This window comes from Miscanthus floridulus, chromosome 8, assembly GCF_019320115.1.
Source record: "Miscanthus floridulus cultivar M001 chromosome 8, ASM1932011v1, whole genome shotgun sequence".
Lineage (NCBI taxonomy): Eukaryota > Viridiplantae > Streptophyta > Magnoliopsida > Poales > Poaceae > Miscanthus > Miscanthus floridulus.
In genome coordinates, this window is record NC_089587.1 from 141,237,894 (window position 1) to 141,251,827 (window position 13,934).

Below are 13,934 nucleotides of genomic sequence, written 5' to 3' on the forward strand. Positions count from 1 at the left end.
ACCAAACACCCACATTATACATACATGCATGTTAGAGAATGAGGATTCTTCACGAACATGGTCAACTGCTCAGAGTAATACTATTTTCTTGGTCCCAATCAGGGGCGCATCCAAGGGTATTCCCTAGTATTCCCGGGAACACCCAACTATTTGGTAGACTTTTATGTATATATGTGTATATACTCATAAGTATAATGTATATTGGTGTTAATTCGCTGTTTTTGAGTAGAAACTCAGCCCACAGCTACCTATTCGTCGCATCCTTTCCTTTCCAGCTGTATGCATTAATTGGATGAAAAACCTAGGCTGCTATGTGTAACATCCTAAAATTTGAATTCTTTTAAAATAGTAAATTTTATTTATTTATGTTATTATGTGTGCATTCAAATATAGGAAAATAATATTTTTATGAAATTAAAATCCATCATAAGGATATATACATGTTGATGCACTCATGCTGGAGCATTGTATTTCATATGTTGAGTGGTTTTTTATTTAAACTCAAAAGGATTCAAATTCAACTTGAAAATGAGATTGGAAAATGTATTTGGAAAAAGAGAAGAAATTCTTTTTCTCCTCCCCCTCCTTTCCTTGCTTTCGGCCCATGGCCTTTTTCCCCCACGCCAGCGCACCAGCCCAGCCCTCCCGCTAGCCCGCTCGCCTTCCCTTCTCCCGTTCTTGGGCTGGCCCAGCCGAGCCGAGCGGTTTCCTCAGCCGGCCTAGCGTCGCCAGCAACGCGCCGGCCTAGCCCCGCAGCAAGCCGCTGCCGCGCGCCTCGTCGCCCCGCTCTCAGCCGCTGACGGCTTGGGCCCGCGTGTCGGCGCCGCCCCCAACCTCCCGCCTCGCGCGCGCCAGGCGTAACCGCCGCCGCGCCCACGTCTTTGATCGTGGGAGCGCCCCTCCCCGCTCCCCGGCCTCATTTAAAGGGTGTCATGACCCCGCCGCTCTCCCTACTGCTCCCCGCTCTCTCCTTCACGTTCGCCAGGCACCGAGGAAGCCACAGCAACCGCCGCGCCGAGGTCGCCGGGATCCGTCGTCCGCCCTCCGCGCGAACCGCCGTCTCCGAGCCGCCGTCGACCCCGTTTCTCCCCGCTGTGAGCTTCACCGTCATCCCCTCTCTCTCCCCATGCGGTTTATTTCCCGTTTCATGGCTTCTAGTGCCTTAGCCGTATGTGCCCGTGTGCTCCTTGCCGCCGGCCATGGCCGCCACCTCGCTAGCCGCGCCCTTCGGCCGCCTTCTCGGCCTGGACAGGTTCGCGAGAGCCCCCGCTACTCCCAGGTGCCTTCGGTTCTTCGAACCGTGGCCTGTAGGCCCCTAACCATGCGAGCCAATGACCTCCACGCTGCTGGCCATGGAGCTTGCCACCGGCGTCACTGTGCCGGCCGGACCTGCCTTCTCTTCCTTCCCCAGAGCCGATCCAAGCCGTCCATCTCCAGATCTGCGGCCAGGATTAGAAGATACCCTTTCGCATGTAAATTTGCTAAAGAGTCCCTCGGTTTCGGATGAATTGAACCCGCCGTCCGTAGCGTAGTTTCCAGAGTACGCTTCCTTGATTTGAAAACGTAAAGTGCACTATTTTAGTCCAAAATACGTTTTCAGTATTTACAGAAATGCCACTAGATTTGTTTTCCTCATAAAAACTTTGTTTTAGCTCCGAATTGATCCCGTTCAAATTGCGTTAGCTTCGTAATTTCATAATCTACGTGTTAGTACCACTGTTAATCAATTTTGCAACTTTTAAATTTCACGGTTAGGTTTAATTAAACAAAGAGCTATAGGAAACCCCGTTTAATTCATAACTTTTGCGTTTTTGCTCCGAATTTCGTGAACTTCGCGTTGACGTGATCGTAGCGAGACGTAGATTCTTTTCATAACCATTTTATCTTGTTTTCTATACTATTGGTGTACTGTTCTAATTGTAGGATTGTTTGCTTTGCATGAATGTTCCTAGAATGTTGTGTGTTGCCGTGTGGTCGTGTTCAGACGGTGAGGAGAACGTTGGAGACCAAGAGTTCTTCGAGGACCAGCAAGAGTTTGTGAACCAAGGCAAGTATAGCATGGGCCTACCTTGATGTCCTATTCACTTTAATCATTTACTCATGTGCATGTGTCTAACTTTGATAACCATAAGGACATTCTAGTCATTTGATGACTTGTTCCCTTGACTCCTATGGGTTAATTGCATATGGGTAGATTGCTAGTGCTCTAACGGAACATGATCTATACGATGGTTAAGGGTTCTATGGAACTAAAAGTATAATATGATTTATGACAACTGATCCATAGGGCGAAGGTGCAAATGACTTTTGATCATGTTGCTCCCGGCCCTCCATAAGGACTTATCTGTCGGCAAAAGTTGGGACTGACAGTGCAACCGTGAGAGTCATATGGCTCTGACTTTAGCTCAGTAATAGGATCTTTTCTAGCTTGTTAGAGGTTACATTTATGGCGCAAGAGGGGCTTGCCACGTTGGATATAGGGTTGCCTCTGTTCCTATGTGTATAGCCGCGATGGATATGTGCCATAGGAAAGGGGGGTTCCTACATCTGCCTGCCGAGGAAACCTAGCGGCCCTAACTTGTTAGAGAAACCTATGAAATGGCTTCATAGTGTACCCTGCCCGCTCACCTTGGCAGTGACATGGGAGTAATTAACCCAGGCATATGGGCATCACGCCTCGCGGTGAATGTGCACCACCTCTGCAGAGGGTTACAAACTGTTATAACAGCCGTGCTCACGGTCACGAGCGGCCCGAAAAACTCACAAAATAATTGGTTACTCATTGTTGTTCATTTATGATGGTTTATGATGATATGATCCAAATGATGCTGATATCTGATTAAGTGGGTTTAAATGGGAGCTTAAGCATAACTTGACAATCACTGATGATAAAATCTTGACTTACTAAAAGTGCTAACAGCAGTAAACCAGTGTCATCTTTTTTGAGCCTCATGAACCCCATGTTATCTTGTTGAGTATGGGATGTACTTACGCTTGTTTACTTTCTATATTTGGATAAAAATCCCGGATGGAGTATCGTGACAAGTTTGCTCAACTGTCACGCTATGCTCCAAATGATGTAGCTGAGGATAAGGAGAAGCAACGCCACTTTCTCAAGGGACTCTATGATGGACTGCAGCTCCAGCTGATGTCCAACACCTACCCTAACTTTCAGTCCTTGGTGAACCGCGCTATTGTGATTGACGATAAGCGTAAAGAGATGGAAGCCAAGAAGAGGAGGCTACAAGGGCAAGCTTCTAGAAGTAACACCCGCCCGCGTGCCTATCCCCAGTAGGGTTTTCAACAAAGGAATCAAGGACAATCTAACCAAGGAAACCGTGGTCAGTATCCTCAACGTAACTAGTTCTAGCAACACCCTCAGTACCAGCAACAGTATGGTAATCAGCATCCCCCGCAATAGACTGGCAATCCAGCAACACGCCAGGGACCATCCAACAATGCTCCTGTGAAGAGTGGTACACCCAATAACCCCAATGCATGCTATTGCTGCGGAGAAGTTGGTCACTATGCTCATCAGTGTCCAAAGAAGCAGAACCAGCAAGCCCCTCAGAACCAGACTAGCAATCAGAAGTTCAACGCCCGACCACCTCACACTGGGAAGGTGAACTATGTGTCATTTGATGCAGCTCAGGAGACGCCCGAGGTCATGTTGGGTACATTCAGCGTCAACTCTATCTCTGCTATAGTACTTTTGATTCCGGTGCTTCGCATTCATTTATTTCCCAAGCATTTGTTAGAATGCATAGCATACCTTTGTGTGCCATGAAAAAACTCATACTAGTAAATTCACCGGGAGGTAGTATGCCCGCTTCTTATTGGAGTCCCTCAACTAGCATTTCCTTAAGGGGGGTAGACTTCAAAGTGAAACCAATTGTGTTGAGAAAAGCGGGAATTGATCTTATTCTAGGAATGGATTGGATGAAACAACACTGGGCAGTGATTCAGTGTCAGGAGAAATCTGTGGTTGTAACATCACTCAATGGAGATAGAATCTATGTGGAAGTGATAGTGCAAGCTCAGCCAACAACCACTGTGAATCAGTTGGATGGTGATGCCAATGAACAAGATCGTGTCGTGGAGGAGTTCCCAGATGTCTTCCCCAATGACTTGTCAGGTATGCCACCTAACCGAGACATTGAATTCATTATTGAATTATTACCTGGAACTGCACCAATAGCTAAACGTCCATATAGAATGGGGGTTAATGAATTAGAAGAGCTTAAGAAACAACTAAAAGAGTTGCAAGAAAAAGGTTTCATACGCCCTAGTTCTTCCCCATGGGGAGCACCTGTGATCTTTGTGGATAAGAAGGATGGTAGTCAACGGATGTGTGTGGATTACCGTTCACTTAATGAGGTTACAATCAAGAATAAATACCCTTTGCCTAGGATTGATGACATGTTTGATCAGTTGAGAGGAGCCTTTGTGTTCTCCAAGATTGATCTTCGCTCAGGATACCATCAACTTAAGATTCGAAACTCGGACATACCCAAGACAGCATTCACTACACGGTATGGTTTGTATGAGTATACCGTTATGTCTTTTGAATTGACCAATGCACCTGCATACTTTATGTATCTGATGAATAAGGTGTTCATGGAGTTTCTGGATAAATTTGTGGTGGTATTCATAGATGACATACTGATATTCTCCAAGACTAAAGAAGAACATGCTGAACATATAAGGTTGGTCTTGCAAAAGCTTAGAGAACATAAGTTGTACGCTAAGCGAAGCAAGTGTGAGTTTTGGTTGAAGGAGGTCTCTTTTCTGGGTCATGTTGTCTCCAATGGTGGAATAGCAGTGGATCCAGGCAAAGTGCAAGATGTGTTGAATTGGAAGCCACCAATCAATGTAAGTAAGATTCGTAGCTTTTTGGGATTGGCTGGATACTACAGGAGGTTCATTGAAGGTTTTTCCAAACTTGCTAAGCCTATGACAGCTCTGTTGGAAAAGAATGCCAAGTATGTATGGTCGGATAAATGCCAGGCAAACTTTGAGGAGCTAAAGAAGAGATTGACTACAGCTCTAGTATTGATTTTGCCCGACTTAAGCAAGAACTTCTCTATATATTATGATGCATCCCGTTTGGGCCTTGGATGTGTGCTTATGCAAGAAGGAAGGTGGTGGCATATGCATCTAGACAATTGAGGAAGCATGAGTTGAATTACCCTACTCATGACTTGGAATTGGTAGCTGTGGTACATGCTTTGAAAATCTGGAGACATTATCTAATTGGGAATAAGAGTGATATCTATACGGATCACAAGAGTTTGAAGTATATCTTTACCCAGTCAGATCTGAATCTGAGACAACGTCGTTGGTTAGAATTGATCAAAGACTATGACTTGGAAGTGCATTATCATCCGGGAAAAGCAAATGTCGTAGCTGATGCACTTAGCAAAAAGAGTTATGCTAATGGACTTGGGATGATATTTATGTCAGCAGAGTTGTGTGCTGAAATGGAGCATCTCAACTTGAGTTTTGTCACTAATGCAATGGAATTGGTGATAGAGCCTACATTGGAACAAGAGATACGCAAAGGTAAATTGAAGGATGAAAAACTAAAAGAGATAGCAGAGAATGTAGTGCTTGGAAAGGCACCATGATTCAGGATGGATGAGAATGGTACTCTTTGGTTCGAAAAAAGGATATGTGTACCTGAAGTGAAGGCTATCCGTGATGCAATTCTGCAAGAGGCCCATGAGTCTGCTTATTATATACATCCTAGAAGTACGAAGATGTATTTGGATCTCAAGGAGAAGTATTGGTGGTATGGTTTGAAGAGAGATGTGGCAGAGTATGTGGCTTTGTGTGACACTTGTCAAAGAGTGAAAGCTAAGCATCAAAGACCTGTAGGGTTGCTACAACTAATGAAGATTCCTGAATGGAAATGGGAAGAAGTTGGTATGGATTTTATCGTAGGTTTGCCCCGCACTCAAAGAGGTTATGATTCAATATGGGTAATAGTGGATCGACTCACCAAGGTTGCTCACTTTTTACCAGTCAAGACTACCTATATGGGTGCAAGGTTAGCAGAGTTGTACATGGAAAGAATAGTGTGTTTACATGGTGTTCCCAAGAAGATTGTGTCGGATAGAGGCACTCAGTTTACATCGCAATTCTGGTATAAAGTACATAGATCTTTGGGGACAGTTGAATTTCAGTTCTGCTTACCACCCGCAAACTGATGGATAGACTGAAAGGATCAACCAGATTTTGGAAGATATGTTGAGAGCCTTTGCACTGTAGTATGGTGATAGTTGGGATAAGAGTATGCTATACGCAGAGTTCTCGTACAACAACAGTTATCAGAAGAGTCTCAAGATGGCACCTTTCGAGGCGCTGTATGGACGTAAATGTAGAACGCCTTTGTTCTGGAATCAGACTGGAGAAACTCAAGTGTTTGGACTCGATGTCCTTAGAGACACGGAAGAACAAGTGAGAGTGATTAGAGACAACTTAAGAGTGGCTCAGTCCCGACAGAAGAGTTACGCTGATACTCGCAGAAAAGAGCTAACTTTCAAAGTTGGTGATTATGTGTACTTGAAGGTGTCACCAATGAGAAGTGTGAAAAGATTTAATATGAAGGGAAAGTTGGCACCAAGGTATATAGGACCTTTTAAGATCCTAGAGAGACGTGGAGAAGTAGCCTATCAATTGGAACTGCCTAAAAGTTTGTCAGGTGTGCATGATGTGTTCCATGTTTCTCAATTGAAAAAGTGTTTGAGGGTACCAGAAGAGCAGATTTCTTTGGAAGAGCTTGCTATTAAGGAAGATCTTACATATGAAGAGTATCCGATAAAGATCTTGGAAACTGCCAAAAGAGTTACAAGAAGCCGAACTATAAAGATGTGCAAGGTGCAGTAGAATCGGTATACAGAGGATGAGGCTACTTGGGAAAGAGAAGAGGATCTGAGAAAGTCATATCCCCAACTGTTTGAGTAAGCAATCACTCGAATCTCGAGGACGAGATTCATCTTAAGGGGGGTAGAATTGTAACATCCTAAAATTTGAATTCTTTTAAAATAGTAAATTTTATTTATTTATGTTATTATGTGTGATTCAAATATAGGAAAATAATATTTTTATGAAATTAAAATCCATCATAAGGATATATACATGTTGATGCACTCATGCTGGAGCATTGTATTTAATATGTTGAGTGGTTTTTGATTTAAACTCAAAAGGATTCAAATTCAACTTGAAAATGAGATTGGAAAATGTATTTGGAAAAAGAGAAGAAATTCTTTTTCTCTTCCCCCTCCTTTCCTTGCTTTCGGCCCATGGCCTTTTTCCCCCGCGCCAGCGCACCAGCCCAGCCATCCCGCTCGCCTTCCCTCCTCCCGTTCTTGGGCCGGCCCAGCTGAGCCGAGCGGTTTCCTCAGCCGGCCCAGCGTCGCCAGCAATGCGCCGGCCCAGGCCTGCAGCAAGCTGCTGCCACGCGCCCCGTTGCCCCGCTCTCAGCCGCTAACGGCTCGGGCCCGCGTGTCGGTGCCGCCCCCGACCTCCCGCCTCGCGCGCGCCAGGCGCAACCGCCGCCGCGCCCACGTCTTCGATCGTGGGAGCGCCCCTCCCCGCTCCCCGGCCTCATTTAAAGGGTGTCGTGACCCCGCTGCTCTCCCTACTGCTCCCCGCTCTCTCCTTCACGTTCGCCAGGCACCGAGGAAGCCACAGCAACCGCCGCGCCGAGGTCGTCGGGATCCGTCGTCCGCCCTCTGCGCGAACCGCCATCTCCGAGCCGCCGTCGACCCTGTTTCTCCCCGCTGTGAGCTTCACTGTGATCCCCACTCTCTCCCCATGCGGTTTATTTCCCGTTTCATGGCTTCTAGTGCCTTAGCCGCGTGCGCCCGTGTGCTCCTTGCCACCGGCCATGGCTGCCACCTCGCCAGCCGCGCCTTCCGGCCGCCTTCTCGGCCTGGACGGGTTCGTGAGAGCCCCCGCTACTCCCCGGTGCCTTCAGTTCTTCGAACCGTGGCCCGTAGGCCCCTAACCGTGTGTGCCAGTGACCTCCACGCTGTCGGCCATGGAGCTTGCCGCCGGCATCACTGTGCCAGCCGGACCTCCCTTCTCTTCCTTCCCTAGAGCCGATCCAAACCGTCCATCTCCAGATCTGCGGCCATGATTAGAAGATACCCTTTCGCATGTAAATTTGCTAAAGAGTCCCTCGGTTTCGGATGAATTGAACCCGCCGTCCCTAGCGTAGTTTCCAGAGTACGCTTCCTCGATTTGAAAACGTAAAGTGCACTGTTTTAGTCCAAAATACGTTTTCAGTATTTACAGAAATGCCACTAGATTTGTTTTGCTCATAAAAACTTCGTTTTAGCTCCGAATTGATCCGTTCAAATTGCGTTAGCTTCGTAATTTCATAATCTATGTGTTAGTACCACTGTTAATCAATTTTGCAACTTTTAAATTTTATGGTTAGGTTTAATTAAATACAGAGCTATAGGAAACCCCGTTTAATTCATAACTTTCGCGTTTTAGCTCCGAAATTCATGAACTTCGCGTTGACGTGATCGTAGCGAGACGTAGATTCTTTTCATAAACATTTTATCTTGTTTTCTATACTGTTGGTGTACTATTCTAATTGTAGGATTGTTTGCTTTGCATGAATGTTCCTAGAATGTTGTGTGTTGCCGTGTGGTCGTGTTCAGACGGTGAGGAGAACGTTGGAGACCAAGAGTTCTTCGATGACCAACAGGACCAGCAAAAGTTTGTGGACCAAGGCAAGTATAGCATGGGCCTACCTTGATGTCCTATTCACTTTAATCATTTACTCATGTGCATGTGTCTAACTTTGATAACCATAAGGACATTCTAGTCATTTGATGACTTGTTCCCTTGACTCCTATGGGTTAATTGCATATGGGTAGATTGCTAGTGCTCTAACGGAACATGATCTATACGATGGTTAAGGGTTCTATGGAACTAAAAGTATAACATGATTTATAACCACTGATCCATAGGGCGAAGGTGCAAATGACTTTTGATCATGTTGCTCCTAGCGCTCCATAAGGACTTATCTGTCGGCAAAAGCTAGGACTGACAGTGCAACCGTGAGAGTCATATGGCTCTGACTTTAGCTCAGTAATAGGATCTTTTCTAGCTTGTTAGAGGTTACCTTTATGGCGCAAGAGGGGCTTGCCACGTTGGGTATAGGGCTGCCTCTATTCCTATGTGTATAGCCGCGATGGATATCTGCCATAGGAAAGGAGGGTTCCTACATCTGCCTGCCGAGGAAACCTAGCGGCCCTAACTTGTTAGAGAAACCTATGAAATGACTTCATAGTGTACCCTGCCCGCTCACCTTGACAGTAACATGGGAGTAATTAACCTGGGCATATGGGCATCACGCCTCGCGGTGAATGTGCACCACCTCTGCAGAGGGTTACAAACTGTTATAGCAGCCGTGCTCACGGTCACGAGCGGCCTGAAAAACTCACAGAATAATTGGTTACTCATTGTTGTTCATTTATGATGGTTTATGATGATATGATCCAAATGATTCTGATATCTGATTAAGTGGGTTTAAATGGGAGCTTAAGCATAACTTGACAATCACTGATGATAAAATCTTGACTTACTAAAAGTGCTAACAGCAGTAAACCAGTGTCATCCTTTTTGAGCCTCATGAACCCCATGTTATCTTGTTGAGTACGGGATGTACTTACGCTTGTTTACTTTCTATATTTGGATAAAAATCCCGGATGGGTAACAGATGACAACGTGTATGAGGAGTTTTCTGAGGATTATTAGGCTTGTGGTCAACCAGTTGACCTTCCCTGTAATGGTGTTCCACGAGAGAGTTATCTTTTATTTTCCGCTGTGATGTATAAGACTAAGATATGCTATTATCGTGATGTAAGATACACTGTGATGATACTCTTTTATAATTTGTCAGCTTGTGTGTGTGATTGATCCCTGGGCATACATGAGTTAGTGCATTCAATTTTATCCTTAAAATTGGGTGTGACACTATGTATTGGATTTTTTTTTCCGGAAGCCGGAATCCCAACTTCAAGATGCTGGCTCTGCCACTGGTTCCAATTGTGTTAACAAGAAGCATTCAAGAGTCATAACACATTCGATGGACCACCATGTTCTATCATGGAAATCGTCCGGCCCATCATCCAGATGGAGGGAAACAAATGCCACCAACCCCTACCGGCACTACATGCTTGCAATCATGTAGGCCAAATAAGGCCATTTGGGCACACATTCTCAAGGCCCATGTACATCATTTTCTAGACCTGTTCACTTGTCGCTTATTGGTTTCGTTCTTCTCTATTTAGCCCTTGTTTAGTTGGACCCCAAAGTACAAAAAGTTGCTACAGTACCTGTCACATCGAATGTTTGCGGCCCATGCATGGAGCATAAATATAGACGAAAAGAAAAACTAATTGCACAGTTTGGTGGGAAATTGCGAGACGAACGTTTTAAGCCTAATTAGTCAATGTTTGGACACTATTTGCCAAATAAAAACGAAGATGCTACAGTAGCCCCAAATTCCAAATTTCGCGAACTAAACAAGGGCTTATAGTAACTGGCCTACTACATGATGTTTAGCCCAACTGTACTCTCTTTGTTTTATTTTGCCAACCTTTTGTGAGCAGAAGGTTAGATTGCACTAGATCAGCATGCTAGGCAGTCTCGCATATGGGCCAAGGGTGTCCTCATTGGGAATACCAAATCGCTAATGTAACCGAGCTGGAAGTTGAACAATAAGAAAACAGAAAAAGTATGGAGCGACTCTACACTGAGCATCGGAGTTGAGAGAGGGAGCCTTTGGGGTTTTGTGCGAGACTAGTGAGTTTAGACACGCTAGTGTGTTAATCTTCCACCTCTGCGGCCAATGAAACCGTAGGTAAGCTATAGATTCACTAACCATTGGGGTTGTCCTAAGTAGATGACGCTTTTTGTGTGGTTTGATGATACATGTGCGTGGGTTGAGAATGAAGCTTTTTTTTGTCGTGATGTGGATTGACGACTAATGTTAGCACATGCAAGCAGTCTGCTTTGTATGATACTAGTACATTTTCCCTTCAACTATGACTATTTTGCTACAAGTTGCTTGCGGTCATATGACATATTTGCTACACTACCTCGGTTCATACAATATCAAGAACTAATGAATATTGTATCAATACAATTTTGTATGGTATATTTGTAATTGTATGTTTTAGATTACATTTTTAATATTCTTCTATTGGCAATTTTTGTAGTGAGGTTTTGTTTGTTCTTCTAATAACTTCTTAATGAACACACAATCTATGTTTGAATGGTTCTTGCTTACAATTGCATTGTTGCTATGTCAACATACTATTGCATTGCTTGCATGTATATGTTCTTTTCTAATATATGTCTTTTTTTCTCTTCGAATACGTAAAAGATTTACGCATCATTGTAATTAAGAAAGAAGAGTTTAACCATACAAAGCCTCTATGGAGCGCCCTAAGAGGTCGATATAAGACAACCTACGGCTGCACAGTCATAGTATGCGAACTCAAGTTTCAATATTACACAAATGGTATACAACCGATAAAAGCGTAGAAGTGCAACCTAAAAGGTGGCCTTGCATCTCCGCTGCTGCCTGCACGAGCCTTTTTCTACCATCTGCGAAGAGTGCGTCCAGTGCTTCGATTTTGGACGCGGTCAGCTTAGCCTCTCATAGGCCTTCTGTCTCAACACGCTTGGCATTGATAGACCCGTGACATAGCCTATACGCTGCATGATAAGAACCTGTCTCGCTTGGAAGCCGGTACTCGAGAGAGGCTCTAGGCCGCCAGCCACTTCCTCCGCATTGGGAGCGCCATCATAGCAAATGATGGCTGCTTGGGTGGCTAACGAATTAGCCGAGAGTCAACCTTCTTCAGCACGTGCTTGGTGAAGCTCTTAAGGCAGCATGTGGCAGAGTTGTCCTTGTCATAATGACGTAGACAAGGCCCGATCTTCCGATAGCTATGATAGCGTCGATTGGAGGAGACTCGACGTTCACGATCTAGGCTTCGAACCAAGACAGATTCAGACCCCCACAACCGTTACACCACAGCTCCGGTGGTTATCAACCACGCGAACGCGATTGAAGTCGCCCAAAAGACTTTCCTGTAAGCGAATCGAGAACACAAGCAAGAATGGATAAACACAATCTGAAATTGCAAATAAATATGAAGCTTATGAATTTGAAAAGGTGTTCAAGTCTATATTCAAAAGGACTAATCGCCATAGGCAAACAAGATCAAGAACAAGTGCCCTAGTTTAACAGCAAACGATCTTGGCGATACAGTTGCAGCAAAAAAATATATGTTTCACGTGGAAAACAAGAACGCAACAAAACCCAAACCCTAATGAGAGCAGCGGTGGCTAATTATAGAGTCTTGGGTGTCACCCCCTGGATGCGCCCCCTAATGGGCTCTAAGACGATACACGGCCCAATGGACCAAAAGACGGTGTCGCAGCACCCTGGCAGATTCTGGACGCTGACTTGTTTTGACGATTTCCATTGACCCCGAATGAGTTTTGACGTGAAACCAAATCCATTGGTTAGCTTATCAAATTATCTTTCCAAGCATATGTGGATCATAAAAACAGAGTCCGTATGCGCCATGAGCATTGATGTTACTCGGGACTGCTCCTGGATTCCGAGGTGGACTCGAACTTGATTTGGGCCTCCACCTTGGCGACTCGAACTGGATAAGCTTTGGGCCTCCTTCATGATTTGGACGCCCTTGCTGATCTCTTTGGCCTCCATGTGATTCTCCAAGCATGGTCATATGCATGGAGGTCATGTCCTCATCATCCTCCCCTTCTTAACAAAAAGCCGTCCTCAGCATCGATTGTAGTTGAAGTCGATCCTGCACATCATGAAGATAAACAATTTTGCTAAAATAATAGGAATGGATGATGCCATGAAAAAGAATATGACCACATGTCCAGATTTGCAGCATGTCTTCTCCTACAAACATGTAGTCTCCTCGATTGAAATGCACGTGATCTTTGTCAATACCATCCTGCAAAAGATTAGTACTAGCAAGAAACAAATGCTCCCCTTCTTTGGATTTAACTTGTGTCCATAAAGCAAGACTAGAGGAATATGGCATGATATTAGTATTGATTTTACATTCCTCTAATTGATCATAATTTTGCCCAATAAAAGGAGAATTCAGATTTGTACAAATGTAAACTCGCTGCATCATATATTGTCCTTTATTGTTATATTTTCCAAAAACATGATATGTATGTCTAGACAACCATGGCAAATTAGTATATGCATAAAGTTTCTCCTCCAAATAATTAAGATTGCAAAGAATATCAAATTCAATGTAACCCAAAGTATTTAAAGAAGACATCAATTTCAGCTCATCAACATCATTAGCATTATTAATAACATGTCTATTTTCAGCACAAGTATTCGATTGCAACACACATATAGCATGATCATTCATTAATGGTTGCATGGGTATAATATAAATATCATCATTCAAGTCATGTTTATCACAAGGAACATCAAGCAAATCAGCTTGTGATAAAGGTAAATCAAATGAAGGTTCCACTAATATTTGCTCTATCATAGCATGATTGGTGGAAAAATTCACCACATCAAGAGAATTCTCACCTTCTGTGAGTTTAGCATCATGGGCATTACCTTTGCTATCATTGTCAGTAGGAGTAATAGGTCATGGTTCTGAATTTTCACATGAGGCTATGAGCACCTCATTTTCTATCGCATCATCCTCTCGCTTTTGTACATTGTCCTACAAAAGTATTAGAGATATGTATAGTCTAACACATGTATATCATGTTACTTTTACCCCAAGTTGTATCTTGACTATATATGTGAAAGTCACCCCCCTAATTGGGTATGAGGTGTTCCCCTAATTCTCTACATGGTATCTAGAGTCCGGGTTCCCTTCTAG